This window comes from Meles meles, chromosome 11 (assembly GCF_922984935.1).
Source record: "Meles meles chromosome 11, mMelMel3.1 paternal haplotype, whole genome shotgun sequence".
In the NCBI taxonomy this organism is placed as follows: Eukaryota; Metazoa; Chordata; class Mammalia; order Carnivora; family Mustelidae; genus Meles; species Meles meles.
In genome coordinates, this window is record NC_060076.1 from 83,981,115 (window position 1) to 83,992,069 (window position 10,955).

General features: G+C 37.0%; 1 non-coding gene across 1 annotated transcript; it reads left to right on the plus strand.

Moving 5' to 3' along the window:
- Window positions 1-340: 340 nt before the first annotated feature.
- LOC123953647 lies at window positions 341-447 on the plus strand. Its single transcript, XR_006820910.1, has one exon. It is a non-coding gene; the product is annotated as a U6 spliceosomal RNA (small nuclear RNA).
- The last annotated feature ends 10,508 nt before the right edge of the window (window positions 448-10,955 follow it).

Consider the following 10,955-nt stretch of genomic DNA (forward strand, 5'->3'; position numbering starts at 1 on the left):
ATATTCTGTTTTGTGTTTAAGGAAATTAATGAGCTTTAGGAGAAATGGTAGACTGAATAATGTTCCCCAAAGATATCTTTGTCCTCATACCTGAAATTTGTGAATGCTGCCTTATATAGCAAAGGGAACTTTGCAGGTATGATTTAGTGAAGGATCTTAAAGTGGAAGGATTTTTCTGGATTATCTAGGTGGGCCTAAATATAATCACATGTCCACTTAGAAGAACAAGGAGAGGAGAAGGCAATGTGATCAGTGAGGTGGACTTTGGAGTGTTGTACCTCTAGGCCAGGAGTGCCAGCAGCCACCGGAAGCTGGAAGAGGCTAAGAACGGTCCTGCCCTGTGCTCGCTTTGGCAGCACGTATACTAAAATTGGAACAATGCAGAGAAGATTAGCATGATGCCTGCACAAGGATGACATGCAAATTTGTGAAGCGCTCCATATTTAAAAACAAGAATGGGTCCTTCCCTGCCAAATGAAACAGGCCTGCTGCTACCTTGACTTTAGCTCAACTTTGGATTGCTGGCTTCTAGAATGGTAAGAAAATAAATTTGTGTCATTTTCGCCACCAGTGTTGTGGTAGTTCATTGTGTTGGCCATAGGAAACTAATACAGGAGATAAAAATTGTAATTTTGGAGAGCCACTATATCTCTTCAAGCACTCTTACTACATCATTTGCTGGAATGCATTGGAATATGTTCCATCAACAGAAATGCCGCGTATTTAAAATGTCATGGGGAAAGTCTGCGTATGAGAAGATAACCATGGAGCTTCTTTTGGTCCACCGACTACCACAGCATCGCCCTCCATATACCCCAGGGCGGCCCGAAAACCGGCTCATGGTGCTTCAAGCAACATGTTGTAATAAATGCTGATTAAATGGAAAGTAATTAGAATGTTTTAAAATTTCATGTATAGTTCTTAAGGGAAGCCAAGAATGGAGGTGCTTTTGTGGGTATTAGAGTAAAGTGAGAGGCTGACACTGACTTCAGTGAGTGTAAAATACTGTAAAATTCCATGAAAAACACAAAAATAGGTAATTACAGTGTAAGAAGTACTAAAACTGGGGTAAGCACACCTCTCTGAGTGTTTATAGAAGAAGAAGGATCAGAGCAACTGGTTACTTTGTAGTATTTTTTATTTTAATTTTTTCAAAGATTTTATTTATTTATTTGAGAGAGAGAGAGAAAGAGGATGAGTGTCAGGAGGAGAGGGAAAAGCAGACTGCCCGCTGAGCAGGGAGCCTCAGACAGGGCTTGATCCCAGGAATCTGGGATCATAACCTAAGCAAAAGGCAGATACTTAACCAACTGAACCACCCAGGTGCTCCCACATTCATAATATTTTATGTAGAAGTTATTGAACATTGGCGAGTGTGAGCATATGTTTCCAGTGGCCTGGGCTCTCACTGTGGCTCACTGGCCTCCTCTTTGTACTTCAACTCAAATTAAAAGATTGTTTCACCTACATTTTAAAAATGCCCAGAGGTAACCAGTGACTAAGAGAATTAGAATAAACACAGTCAAGCCATTTTCTGCTTAAACTTACAAAAACCCAAAGGTCAGACTAGACCTAACCTGTTAGAACTGTAAGTTGGTATAGCCAATCTCATTCTGACATTTGGGCAGCCCTAGTATCACCATCTTAACAGCTAATGATATATGCTGCTAATAACCTGAAGACTGATGTCACAGTTGAATACTCTGGAGAGCAATATATAGCCTCATTTTCAATTGTTATAGAACAAGAAAGCAGTTTTAAAAGCTATTTTTGCCTTGTAGTGATATAAATTTTTTATTATTATATCATGTGACTATTTCCCCACCATGACCAGTCATCCATATATAGTTAATGATTTACTACATGCGAAGAGGAAAGGAGAAATGATTATTCATTATTTTTTTAAAGGCCTAGATTAAGACCTCCCATGAAAGTGCCTCTTGAGTTATAGCTTAGTACTGTGGTAATTCCTCCAATGGCTGAAGAAAGTCATATGCAGGAATTAAAGATGCCATTTGAAAACATGCCTATTACTGTTCCCAGCCTGCTTCGATACATCCCTTATGAACAATGCTTTGAAGCAAGAAAAAAAAAAAAAAGGTCTACTTTGAAGTGACTGGTTTGAAAAAGTCTCAGTATCCTAAATTAAAACATTATTTTGTAGTCTGATCTATCTCCCTAAATCTCTCAGTATGAAAATTTCTAAGATTGAATTCTTCCTCCTCTTAAGAAAAAAACAGCCTTTAAAGAAGTTCCCAGTGAAATATCAAGGAGGATAGTGTATGCTTATTGACTGGATAAACCACTGTCAGCTAACTAAAAAATTGACCATTTAATTATGAATAGACAGTAATATAAAGTTAAGAATAGAGCATTTTATTAAATATATACCCTAAGGTATGTGCTATTGGGAAAAAAAAAAAAAAAGATGTAGGTCTCAAGATAGATCTGGTAAAATATTCTTACACTGTTGCAAATAGGAATAATCACACTTTCCTATTTTGGCAAATAGGCCAGATGTATTGTTTTTGAAAACTGATTAAAACAGCAGTTTAGGGATGCCTGAGTGGCTCAGTGGATTAAAGCCTCTGCCTTCCGCTCAGGTCATGGGCCCAACTGGGCTCTCTGCTCAGCAGGGAGTCTGCTTCCCCGACCCCTCTCCGCCTGCCTCTCTGCCTACTTGTGATCTCTGTTTGTCAAATAAGCAAATAAAATCTTTAAAAAAAATAAATAATAGTTTATTTACATAGATGTCTTATTATAATATGCCCTTGCATTATTGAGGTACAACTTAGATTCAACAGATTTTACACATACTATTTTCTAAATTTTGACAAATATATATCTTTGTTAACACACACCCCTCTCAAGATATGGAACGTTCCGGGGTGCTGGGTGGCTCAATGGGTTAAGCTTCTGCCTTTGGCTCAGGTCATGTCTCAGGGTCCTGGCATTGAGCCCTCTGCAGGGCGGGCTCTCTGCTCAGCAGGGAGCCTGCTTTCCCCCCTCTCTTTCTGCCTGCTTCTCTGTCTACTTGTGATCTCTGTCTGTCAAATAAATAAAAAAAACCTTTAAAAATATTGTTAAAAAAAAAAAAAAAAAGATATGGAGCACTCCTTCATTCCGCAGTGTCTCCTCAGACTACCTTCAGTCATTTCCAGTCCCTCTTTCTCCCCCAGTACCAAAGGCAACTTGATTTGTATGACCACAGATTTGTTTCACCTAATTCAGACTTTCATACAAGTGGAATAATCTGTGTTAGTTGGGGTTTTGTTTTTTTTTTTTTAGTACAACAAATGTTTTTGACATTTACCCATGTTTTTACATTTATGGATTATTTATTCATTTTGTTACCAATGGTATTCATAGACACTAGTATTCTATTGTATAGATGTACCACAGCTTGTCCATTCTGTCAATAGATTTTTTTTTTTTACATAGTTCAATCACTAAGTAGGAAGGTACTAAATCTGTGGTGCTAGTGGTGATAGATACTGGTTTGGTCTGAGATCAGAGCGATTCGATCTGTATTTCTGATGATAAAGGTAAGAAGAGCATAGGGAGCTCACACAAGGACTAGACAGTTTAAGGGTGGATGTAAGAGTCCATTGTACACTAGTATAATTAAGAAAATAATATTTTTGATCTACTGCCCCATAATTTAGAGCAGGTTATTAATATGAATTAGACTAGCATCCTTCTTTTTTTTAAATTTTTTTTTCAGCGTAACAGTATTCATTGTTTTTGCACAACACCCAGTGCTCCATGCAAAACGTGCCCTCCCTATTACCCACCACCTGGTTCCCCCAACCTCCCACCCCCACCCCTTCAAAACCCTCAGGTTGTTTTTCAGAGTCCATAGTCTCTTATGGTTCGCCTCCCCTTCCAATTTTTTTTTTTTTTATAAACATATAATGTATTTTTATCCCCAGGGGTACAGGTCTGTGAATCGCCAGGTTTACATACTTCACAGCACTCACGATAGCACATACCCTCCCCAATGTCCATAACCCCCTCCCCCTCTCCCAACCCCACCTCCCCCCAGCAACCCCCAGTTTGTTTTGTGAGATTAAGAGTCATTTATATACACAATGGAATACTATGCAGCCATCAAAAGAAATGAAATCTTGCCATTTGCGACACGTGGATGGAACTAGAGGGTATCATGCTTAGTGAAATAAGTCAATTGGAGAAAGACAACTACCATATGATCTCCCTGATATGAGGACATGGAGATGCAACATGGGGGGTTAGGGGAATAGGAGAAGAATAAATGAAACAAGGTGGGATTGGGAGGGAGACTAGCATCCTTCTTTGTGACCATTACAACCAGGATTGGTGCTAATTTAAGCATTCTTTTTCATTTGAATTAATAGTGACATATTCAATGTGCTGTAATTTTCATTTCAGAAATGCTTTATTTAGTTTCTTTTGCTTCTAAGAGGCAGAAGCCTACTCAGACGCCTACTCAGGTCAGATTAATTAAAGGAGGGTTTTGAAAAAGGATGTGTGTGGAAAAATAGTGAGTACAGAATCTCTGGAAAATCTGAGCAACCAGAAAGGCCACCCTGAAGGTAGGCAGATCTTGAGCTCCATAAAGCAGTAGAAGAATTTAGTGAATTTTTTCTTTAAATCTCTCAATGATTCATATGAGTTAGCTATATCCATGTATCCACTTTCCCGGTTACCTACTGAAAAGTAAACCACCATTAGCCCATTTGGGGTCGTATCTTTTGTGCCAGAGTCCATTGTAAGACACTAGCCAGTTCAGGAATATTTATTCTTGTATCAGGCACCCATGAGGTGGGGATATTGTGTTAGAGGACAGAGCCACTTGACATCAGCCTACTTCTGATGGGACAGATTCTTTTAGAAGAGGTTAAGCACTGAAAGATACCATGACAATTAAAAGCTGAAGAAAGTAAGGCCCTAAATAAGTATTACTTTTGAGTTTTGCATTTATATCAGGTGCATTTTCCAATACTTTGATTGAGTCTCGAGCAGTATGAAGTCCTACTTTTACGAGGTTTGAGTGTTTAAAGGATTAGATGAGGAAAATGGTGACGACAGTAGTGAGGTAGAGATCCTAAAGGCTAATCAAAAATAATCCAGAGAGAGGAAAACTAGAGGAATAAACTCTGTGGACTTAATCAGCAATTAGGACTATGATAGAATTTGAAGGGAGAGAAAAAAGTCGATAGTCACAATGAGGGAAAAATCAACAAACAAAAGTTAACACAGAAATGGAGGAGCCGGGGAAGGTATGTAGAGAGACAGACACAGCCACAACATCAAGAAAGCACTTACAGCACTATTAAAACTTCTTTTCTGAATATGATGTGCTTTTACTTCTCTCATTCTTGTGAGAATTCCTATGTGAGCGTCTTGAGACTGATCTATGTGAAATGGCATTACCCACACTGGCCCAAGCTGACTAGAGTAGTATAAGAGAAAGTCCCTACCTACAAGAGAAAGGCAAGACCTGAGTGACAGCTATTTTCCGAAGAGACCTAGCATAAGTCACATATGACACACAAGATGTCAGACCATCTGAAGCCTTCCTAAAGGTGTAGTTCAAGTTCACATAGTGAAACTTGGGCTTTCAGGTTGGTGTCATGGGGGACCAAGAATTACTTTTGCGGTCACTTATTTCTGCTTAGCTCTGAAAGAAGGTCGAGTATGCTATCCCTGCTAAAGTCTAGATCTCTTCTATTTCTGCTTCTGTAATCTACTAATTTGGTTGAACCAAATTACTTATATAACCTAGGATCTTGAAGGGGAGATCCTTAGAAACAGGAAATACAAAAAGGAAAAAATTAGAAAGAGTTGCTTATGTCCATTCATAACCTTCGTTGCAATGTAGAGGGTGCCTATAGAGTGAATGTTCTTCCTTGGCATAGAAGAGGTTGGTACAGATGTCGTATTAGTTACCTCCTTGTAGAAGATGGTTGGACAATTCCTGGTTCATTGAAGTCAGTGTCTTTTTCACAAAGAAAGATGAAGGGTCAAGTTTGGTGTTAAAGCACAATCTAAATTAGGATATGCACCCTTACAGTACCAGCTAGAGATCATTGTTTATTTTTCAATGAACAATTCCCAATTGATATCTCTTCTGTGAATGTCATTCCTCCTACTGCTTTTTCTCTATAAGTAGGAATCTGGCAACACTGGTCCATTTCCCCTCACTTCACAAAAGTGAAGCTTCATTTCTATCTGACTTGTTTATGACTAAAGCTGACTATAACTGGGGACCTGATTTGTATCGGTTCAAGTGCTTTATCTTGTTCGGTGTATTTTCACTAAAATAAAAGAATAAGAATGAGTTTGATCTTTTATACCAGAAGTAAATGATTTCTAAACATTTTTAACATTCTTACCACTTCCGCTTTCCTTGTTTCTAAAGGTAAGATAAAGTTATTGTTGTAATAAATTCTTCTACAGAATTGTATTTTCCTTAAAGGCATTTTCGTCTCTGTAATACTGTGATAGGCATTTATTCATGAACTAAAAGAATGAACTTTTTTTTTTACTATTGACAACATAACAAACATATGCCAAACACTGCATACATTGACTATGCCTGCCTCTAAGAAACTTATGGTTAAGTAAGCAGCACGAATGTCACAGTTCACACTCTCACAGAGAGTATATTTTTCTCTAGAGAAGTCAAATTGAGATGCACTCATAGAGATGAGCACAGCTCATTGTGCATACAGCTGATATTAATAGAATAAAATGGTGACTTGAAGTCGATGGGGGTTTTTTTTGACAAGTTGTATAATCATATTTTTATATCTGAGATAACTAATAAAAGTAATAACTGAAAATACTTTGTTTTTTACTGTCCATCACTAAAAGCAAAGCTAAAACAAAATCCAGGGACACCTGGGTGGCTCAGTGGGTTAAGCCTCTGCCTTTGGCTCTGGTCATGATCTCAGGGTCCTGGGATCGAGCCCCACGTTGGGCTCTCCGCTCAAGAGGGAGCCTGCGCTCTCTCTGCTGCCTCTCTGCCTACTTGTGATCTGTCAAATAAATAAATAAATTAATTAAAATCTGTAAAATAAAATCCAATTGTAGGATTTTTATTTTTAAACCATTGGTTCACTAATGAGACTATAATTGACAGAATATAGAATTTTGTAGGTTTTTTTTTTTTAAGAATTCTGTTTCTTTTGCCACCTGATGCCTCTGAACAGGATTCAGTGTTAAAAGAGTCAGTTTAAAAAAAAAAAATTATATCCCTGACTAGTTATTCTATGTAGAACATTTTTGTCATGAAGAAGTTTGTTAGTGTTTTAACTTTGTTGATCCAAGTATAATGCTATTATCCTATGTTTGTAAAATTATACAAAAGATGCTATGAAGACTATTTCTATTCTAAGAAAAATTGAACCACTAAACCAATTTGTAAGACTTTTCATCCATCTGTTTTCTATATTTAACTGAACAAACATCACTTTATTTTAAAGATATATTGAAACTGTTTTGTAATTCACAATCTTAAACACCATACAGTTATCATTTCATTTCAAGATAGTTTTTTTTTTCCATTGCAAATCTTTGTGAGTAGCACTGAGGAATAGAGAATAAAATTAGAAGAAAAAGAATATATCCTATTATTTTTCTTTTCCCCAAATTAATTATGCACAGACTTGATGAGAATCATTGATACATTTGATGTCACTGTATCAGTAGTGAACAGCAAACATTTTTTTTAAAGCCTCAAATTGCTTGGTGAATAATAACCATTTTTCATATGCAGGATAGTCTAGCCTAAAAGCTAACTGGAGGCAAAATTTTCTCTACCATCTTCATATTTGTTTGCAGTATCTGAGACCTCTTCCCCCATGGGACTGGTTTCTTTTGCCATTTAAGATAATTTCATGGACGACGGAAACTTACCAGCATGTGGAAGCAGACAGTTAATGAAACAGGGAAAGTTATGCCCTTGTTAAACATCGATTTTCCCCATCTCTCTGTCACCTGACAAGGAAGCAGCTAGTTCTCCTCTATGAGCTCATTGTGCATATTGCTCTCAAAATTGTTCTTGCACTCATGAAATTATTTCCCTGTTTATCTACCCAATATATCGCAAGATCATTATTAGCATTACTTATTGTATCTTGTTAGTGGTTAGCAGATTGCCTGCTAGCTGACAAGCATTCTAAAAATTTATTAAAGTGAGTGGAACTGTTTGCTGTTTCTAGGTTTTTTGTTGTTTTATTTTTCATTTTTCCCCCTGATTGTTAAAATTCCAGTTGATCCTGGACTCAACTCAAAAATGATCCTTTTCCATGGCAACTTTATTAACTATTCAGAGCTCTTTGTTTTGTACCATCCACTGTATACTGTATTACTCCTATTACTCTTAAAACTGCCTGTTGTGATCATTTGTTTGCAGGCCCATCTCTTCTAATGGACTCTGAGAACCTTGAAGAAAGAGTGTTCTTCTTCCTCCCTTTTTCCCATCTCTAGAACAAGGTGGGTAGGCTCTGATTTAATACATTATTCAGTTTATCCCTCAGTATTTGACAGCTATTTCTTGAGCATTTGCTATGTGTTGCACATGGTTCTAAGCACTGTGATTTCAGTGGTGAACAATGCATATAAACCCCTTACCCTCATGCACCCTACATTCTTGAGCAGAAGTCCAATAATAAGCAAAGAAATAGGCAAGGTAATATCACCTGGTAATAAGAGGAAAATAGAGATGGATAAAGGGTTGGAGGTATTTAAAGTGCAGCAGTCATGGAAGGCCTCTCGGACCTAGTGATAATTGATTAGTGATTTGAGTGCAGTAAGAAATCAAGCTTTGAGAACATCTATTGAAAGAACATTCCAGTTTGGGGCAACAGCAAGCAGAGCTCAGAGAAAGCTGTGCGCTGTGTGTAGTTTTGAAGATGGTTGGTATAACTGGAATGGAGGAAATGAGTGGAGGTCAGAGAAGGAAATGGGGGCCAGATCTTCTAGACCATGGTATGGAATTTGGATTTTAAAATGTTCAGAATAGATAAAGAAAGGAACAGACCGTGTATTCACATGAGTCTGTGACTATTATATAATGTAGCTATTTTTCAAATGTACCAGATTTAATATTTTCTAATAAACATTGACCTCATTAAGGCAGTTATTTTGGAATGTGGGGAAATATTTCAGTAATGTTCTTACTGCTCAAGACCTTTTGGAAAGCTTCTCTTATGCTAATGCCTTCAAGATCCCATGGTGCATATTTTGAATAGCTCAGATTGATGGAAAAAATCATGATTTTAAATTGGATTTGGTTTTTGGAAACAGACATTTGCCATTGAGAGCCAAATTTAGTGAATAAAGTGGATAAAAATTCAAGGAACATAGTTTTGACTCCAAAGAAAAGTAGTACTTTAATGTAGTAAGACTAAAAGTGAGTGTCTTTTAAACTGGCTCAAAAACACATTTCAAAAGAAAATGGCCATATATATATATATATATATATGTATATATATATATACATATATATATACATATATGTGTGTGTGTATACACACACGCATACACACACATACATACATATACACACATATTTACATTACTGCTTTGAAGATAAGCATATACTCTGTAAAAGCATAACAACTATGGTAAAGCAAAATTTGATGTTGATAATTTCGCAAAAATTATAACTCCCATTGTCAGTAACTCATTTAAAAACTTGATTAATAGGTAGGTATGTATGATGCAGTGAGAGAGCGTATTGTTATTGTCATCCTGTACCTTTTAATAGAGAAAGAACTAAACTATTTAAATCAACCATTATCACACTGAGAAAAGACCATGGGCACACATGTTTTCCCTGTCCATCTTCAGCCTAACCTTAGATGTGAAAAGTACAATTTTACTTTGGATTAGCGTATTTTAGGGCTTAAATAATTAATGGTATTTTGCTGTATTTTTGAAATGTTTATATAAGATCAAAGGAAAGTAGAATTGGATCATGGGGAGCACTTGAATGACCAAATTGTCCTTCAGTTTCTTTTTCTCATTGGAGAAGTTCCTCATTTTCTGAGTAAGGGCTGATTTTGTCTTCTCTGAGTCATTTGTTTTGTTATGAACTTGATTTTAAAGGCTGGGATCATGTAGAATTTAAGAAACAGAATAAATGAGGGAAAAAAAACAACAACAACAAGAAACAGACTCTTTTTTTTTTTTAAAGATTTTATTTATTTATTTGACAGAGGGAGATCACAAGTAGGCAGAGAGGCAGGCAGAGAGAGAGGAGGGGAAGCAGGCTCCCTGCTGAGCAGAGAGCCCGACATGGGGCTCGATCCCAGGACCCCGAGCCAAAGGCAAAGGCTTTAACCCACTGAGCCACCTAGGCGCCCCCAGAAACAGACTCTTAACTGTACTGGAGAGTACACTGGTGGTTACCAGAGGGGAGGTGGGCTGGGGGATGGGAAACAGTGTGGGGGATGGCGTGGGCTTGTTGTAATGAGCACTGCGTGTTGGACAGAGTGTTGAATCACTGTATTGTACACCTGAAACTAATATTACACTGTATGTTAACTAACTGGAATTTAAAATAACAACTTTAAAAAAAAGATCAAAAAAATAAATAAAAGCAGATATAAGGTTCCACATCCAGCATTAACTTTGCTGACAATGTGAATTGCCAGAAACAGCAAGCAGCTAAGGAAAGAATACTAAAATAACTCCCATTGTGTGAAAACAGAGTCTTCATTATCACTCTAAATGGCAATTCCTGTGTTGACGATACTTTTATACTATGAACAAATGGTTTTTGAAATTGCTTCTTGCTACTTAATATAAGTGACTCAAGACAGAGAAAAAGTTCATATTTTAATTTTATTTTAAGCAATCGAAACAAACAAAAATGTATCCTTCCCTAGATGAGTCAATTTGACCATCAGTCTCTAAATTCCAACAAGTTCTTGATCATCAGGAATATGGATATTCTAGATTAT